The following is a 6,318-nucleotide window of genomic DNA, read 5'->3' as shown; positions in this document are numbered from 1 at the left end:
CACACACACACACACACACACACACACACACACACACACACACACACACACAAATAAATAAATAAATAAAGAGACCTTTCCTTTGCACTTATGACTGGGATGTTTGTTGCAAGAGGCCTAAAACTTTTATAACTGCATAAAACTTTTACAACTGCATAAAAGTTTTAGGCCGTAGATATTTCCCTGCTGAGCCCCTGCTGCCCCGTGGCTGCCTATAGTGAGCCAAGGTCCCAGGGAATGAAGTCTCAGTCTTCAACATTCACGGTCAAGAGAGAGTGACAAAACTGGGACATGGAAAAAAAGCTGGCCCAGCTCATGGGCCAGGACAGCTGAGCCATCCCTTACGCTGGCTGCTGACCACGGGCCTTTGCTAACAGCCCTTCTTTGCCAATAATGTAACTTCGGTTGTTGTATTTATTATTTTACTAACCATGTGGTACTGGTGATTCATTCAATAAGCGTTCAGTGAGAACATCTGCTATGTGTTAGGCATCTTGCTGGGCATGGCTGGAGATAATAAACAAGACAGGAAGCTAGGAAGCTGAGAACCAACTCCTAGGAACGAACCTGCAGTGCAGAGGAGGAGATAAGATAGGAACGTCTACGGATAATCACAAATTGAATGTAACAGGTACTCTGGGGCCACATAATTCTCGAGGAGAGTCATCTTGTCTTTTGGGGTATCAGAGAAACCTCCCTAGAGCAGGGGATATTTGGATTGGGTCTTGCCAAATAAGTAGAAGTTTACCAGGGAGAGAAAGGGTTGATTCAAGTTGGGAAATGAAGTCAGGCTGTGTGAATACAGCTTAGAGTTGTGAAAAGTCCCACCAGGCACATCAGGAACGCTATAGAGGTCAGCGAACCCAGAATGTGATAACTATTTAGTATTCCTTTCTAGATTAACAGTTCCTGTGTCAGATTGATCTTCGTAACTCTAGCACCCAGACGGTTCATGGAGAATAGCAGGTGCTCCACAGCATTTGTTGAGTGAATGAATGAAAACATGCAACACACATTCTAAATTGACTTCTCCAATGTATGTGAATATTTGACTCTAAAGATGTGCAGCATAATGTTATATACAACAATAGAAACCTCAAAAGAACTTACATTTTCAGGTTGGTTAGAAAAAGTGTGGTACATTCACGAACACAGCAGAATTTGATGTAGCCATGATAACAAAAAAGATTATACTCATGAATATGGAAGAGTATTTAAATATATCGTTGAGTAGAAGTAAGAGGTTACAGAAACAAAATGTATCATATGAAGAAGTTTTGTAAATTATATGTCGTGTATGTAGCTATATACACACACATAAGTATCTATATACATACACGTATATGTATATATATGAATATCTGAAAGGATTTTTGCAAATAAATTATGGAATATTTTGATTTTCTATTTTTGGTTTATTACTTTTCTTGATTTTTCTATAATGCATATACATTAAATATGTAATAAGAAAAATGCTTTTAGAAAACTAAAATTTTGTGAAAAAGTGTTTTCTGAAAGTGTTTGGTTCCCGACAGTAACCAAAAAAAGTTACCTATTAAAATGCAAATATGTGTGTGTGTGTCTGTGTGTGTGTGTGTGTGTGTGTGTGTGTGTGTGTGTGTGAGAGTTTAGGAATGGTGTAGCTAGATTGATATCTTGACACCTTGTTGTCTTATGTTTTGGATGATCATTTTCTAACCATTGTCTCATTTAATTCTCACTGTAGCCCTGGGGTAGACGCGAAGCTGGCAATACTATGAGTGAGAAGTGTTAGTGTTGGGAACTGAGGCTCAGAGCCTAAATTCGGCCTTGCCTAAATTCTCACATCTGGTAACTGGCTGAGCTGGATGTCATCCACAGACCTCTCAGCTCCAAAGGCCAGCACATTCTTCTTTTCTATTTCAGAGATTATCGTGGGGGAGGCAGAAAACAGCCCCAGTGATATTTCAGGGCTTTTCCAGACACTGCAGCCTTTGAAAATGATACTGTGGAAGAATATTTGAAAATATGCAAAGAGGTCCACAAACAATTTTTAAGTAAAAAAGTGCAAGTTACGGAAGTATGATCCCATTTCAGTAAAAACTAATGTTTGCATAAATACGTTAAAAAAAGCAATAGAATATATTGTCAAGTCAAAAAGCTGAATGCAATTATGTGATATGCTACCTTTTGTAGTAAGACAGGTGTAAAATAAGAGTTTACGTTCGTACTTGTATTTGCATTAGACATTAGGAGAATGTAAAAACAGTCGAGTTCACCTGAGAAGGTGGGGGTGAGTGGGAAACGTGATGGACGGGGAAGGGGAGGGGCAACAATTCTCAAGGAATATCTTTTTAATGTCACTTAGATTTTGAGCCATGCCAAAACAAAAAAATTAAAACAATTTTAAATGTGATAGACATACCAAAATGTTATTTTTGGGTAGGAGAGAAACAGAGAATATGTATTCCCTTCTCTTGATGCATCTATATTTTCTCAATGTTTTACATGTGTAAGAAAGGAGTTATTTTGAGACATTTCTTTCTAAACTTATTAAAGTCTTTGTACCCATGGTTGAAAAGAGGAGTGGAAGGGGATTTCAGGAAGAAAAGGCATTCCATAGGATACTGTAAAAAGGAATCCTGTTTTTCACCTGAATCTGTTTATCCCTTCAGCCTGCCAGGCTGGAAAGATGCATTCTGGACCTGGTTTCCATTTTAGGAAAAGTCCCTAGAGTTCCCTCTGGAACTGCATTCAGGATACTGCTTGGCTAAAAGGTGAAAGGCAGATTTCTCACTACAAGGCTAGTCTTCCTCCAATCCCAATGTTGATTCAGATAATGCTTAAAAAAGAATCCCACACCACCTACTTTCAGGGAAATGGAAGACGTCCAGTCCAAATATATTCTCTGGGCCTTTAGCGTTTTTGATTGATTGTGAATTTAATGTATTTTTAACTCAATTCAAGTGCTTCTCTCTCAAGAGACTGCTCCTCCTCTGCTTCTCCGCTGTGTTGCCGGAGTTGTAGTCGGTGAAGTTTGGCTGGGTGTTTGTTGACACATTTTCTGGGCAAGGCTATTTGAGAAACACTGACATTTCCCCTAACTTCCTCTCCAGGCATCAGCTCAGTTTGTCTCCTCATCCCTGTTGGTGCTCCAAGTCTCTTTCTTGGAAGCGAGGAATCTGCTTTCGTCTTCACAATCACTTTCAGATTTTTTTTCTTCTCTCTTTCTTTATTTCCTTCTCCAGACTTGTCTATATTCCCTCAGCTTGGGCCTCTGCCCAGTCAGCTTCCGAAACAGGCTGTCTCCCGAAGCACAGAGTCCTCTGCTCTCAAATTTGGAAAGGTCCTCGGAAATCTTGTCAGTTTTGCGAAATAATCAGGAATCTCCTCTACCACATCTTTGCCAGATGGTCATCCAATGTCTTCTTGAACACCCCTAATGGCAGAGCGCTCACTCTCTTTCAAACTGTTGGTGTCAGCCAGGGGGTTTCCTAAGGAAGCCAGGAGCAAGCTGGAAGTTCCCTTGCTTGCTCTTGAGTTAGTGTTCATCCGAGTGAAAAGAACGGCCTGGGGAAGGAGGATGGGAAAGAGAAGAGATCGTTGCCCAGCCTGGACTAGTGGGAGGCGGTCTGAGAGTGGCGTTTGCCCCAAAGGCAGTGAGGTCGGCTAGAAAGAGCTCTGTTGGCCTTGGAAGACTAGGCCTCACCCCAGCTCCGTATTTCACGTACAGACCCAGCGTTCGGGATCATTTGTACTGAGTCTAGCTTCTCTTCTTTATAAAATTGGAGGTGTAATTACCAGGATGAGTGGGAGTACTGAATGCAATAATGCAGGTGGATATGCTTTGTAACTAGACAGCGTTTTGCAAACAGGAGCATGGTTATCATCTAAGATGCTAGATGCCTAGGGTGGTAAATCTGAGAACCCACCCAGCCCGGGGAAGTTACAAAGTGAAAAGTGTGTGGATTTGCTCTGCCTGTACCTATGTGTCATTGGCAGAATCAGCTTGTGACCACCGTGGCCTCCTCTGAGGGGAAAATGCAACGTGATGACAGAATCTGGGCAAGTAGGAGGCTGAGGATGTGAGTTCTCATCTGGAATAAAATGCTCACTTTCAAGATGAATGAGATGGATTGGTGACTCGCCCAGCGCCCTGGCTCACTACGTTAGGCTGGACTTTGACCCTGGAAGCCTGATTTCTAGGCACAGCTGCTGTGAGGTTTCTGACAGAGGTGCAGCTGGTATTTTGGATAGTATACTCTTCATTGCACAGGATTTCCTGGATCACTGTTGCAGGTTTAACATCTCTGCTCCTCATCCTCTAAATGGCAGTTGCAACCTCTTTGCTTTCTTTTTTTTAAATTTTGAGATGGAATCTCACTCTGCCACCCAGGCTGGAGTGCAGTGGCGTGATCTCAGCTCACTGCAAGCGCCGCCTCCCAGGTTCAAGCGATTCTTCTGCCTTAGCCTCCTGAGTAGCTGGGACTACAGGCACGTGACACCACGCCCAGCTAATTTTTTGTATTTTTAATAGAGACAGGGTTTCGCCATATTGGCCAGGCTGGTTTCGAACTCCAGCTCCTTTTCTTAAGTCTACTAATAAGGCTCCCACTACATCTGCCATTACTTTTGGGGGCAGTACTTCCCCTGGCTGACAACCACAGTGATGTCGTGTAAAGTGGAAAGAATGTCTGATCAGGAGTTAGAAAATCATGTCTGCTCTTAACCAGCTCTGTGATCTAAAGAAAATGATTTCATGTCTCTAAGCACTAGTTTCCCCATCTATGGAATGAGGGAGCACATCACAGGCCCTCTGAGTTGTCTTCCATGCCTCTGGTCCCCCCGCTTCCCTCTCTGGCCTGCCTACACCCAAATGCCTCTATCAACAAGCTTTCATGTTAGGTCTTGATATGATAGGCAATTTGGGTTCTTTTATAATATGCACCTTTCTGTATTTTCTAAATGTTATACATTGAACATATATTGAGCCTTAACCCTAACCCAAGAATAAAACCAACACAGTGAAAAGAAGAGCCTTGCGTGATAAAATGAGACTAGGTGCTGGTAAAATTATTGGAGCCCCTGGATCCAACTGTGTCTTACACCTGGATGTGTTGGTAACGTGCACCAATTTATCTATCTATCAATCATCTATCTTTCTAATGTCAGGGGTCACCACCCCTTGGGCTGCAGACTGGAACTGGTCACTGGCCTGTTAGGAACCGGGCTGCACAGCAGAGGTGAGTAGCAGGCTAGCGAGCATGACCAGCTGAGCGCTACATCCTGTCAGGTCAGAGATGGCATTCGATTGTCACAGGGGCTCAAATCCTATTGTGACCTGTGCATATGGGGGATCTAGGTTGTGCTCTCCTTATGAGAATCTAATGCCTGATCTGAGGTGGAATAGTTTCATCCTGAAACCATCTGCGCCCCCACAATTTCACATGTCCATGGAAAAACTGCCTTCCACGAAACCAGTCTTTGGTGCCAAAAAGGTTGGGAACTGCGGATAGAGTTTTTACCTGCAAGCAAAAGACCCTTGACTTAAAACAATCCACTGATTTGAAATAACGCTTTTATTATGTATAAAAATTTGACACGAACTTGTCCCTCTAACCCGTCCCATTGATCCATTTATCTATTTCAAGGGTCATAAACTAGAGGAATGTGCTTTTCAGATCTCTTTTGTTTGGATAGCTCACTTATAAACGTTTTGAATTTGAATGCTGCTGTGAGTAATGGCTGGTAACAGTACCCAGTTAGCCCTCTTCTTCAGAGGAATGCTGTTGGTCAAACAGAAGCCCTCCCACTGGGGAGGCTGTGCCCCCAAGTCACCCCCAAATTCTGCTAGTGACTGAATTCCATGGGGTCCAAAAAGGCCAATCCTCTTGCCTTAAAGGGAGACTAACTGTGTTCCAGAGCATTCTTGCTTGGCTTTTCCTCCTTGCTGGAGAATTGCCTTTATTCCCTGTCTCCTGAGAGCACTTCCCAATAAGCCATTTGAGTAAGAATCCCCGTCTCAGGTTCTGCTTCTAAGGAACCTGAACTAAGAGAGAAAGGAATTCTTTTTTTTTTTTTTTTTTTAGATGGAGTCTTGCTCTGTCACCATGTTGGAGTGCAGTGGCACGATCTCAGCTCACTGTAACCTCTGTCTCCCAGGTTCAAGTGGTTCCCCTGCTCAGCCTCCTGAGTAGCTGGGACTGCAGGTGCCTGCTGCCACACCCAGCTAATTTTTTGTATTTTAGTAGAGACGGGGTTTCACCATCACCAGGATGGTCTCAATCTCCTGACCTCGTGATCTGCCAACCTCGGCCTCCCAAAGTGCTGGGATTACAG

The sequence above is a fragment of the Sapajus apella genome, unplaced genomic scaffold (assembly GCF_009761245.1).
Source record: "Sapajus apella isolate SASKATOON/1434 unplaced genomic scaffold, GSC_monkey_1.0 scaffold38, whole genome shotgun sequence".
NCBI classification, from domain to species: domain Eukaryota; kingdom Metazoa; phylum Chordata; class Mammalia; order Primates; family Cebidae; genus Sapajus; species Sapajus apella.
The sequence above is the reverse complement of the archived record's forward strand: the minus strand, read 5'-3'. Positions refer to the sequence as shown.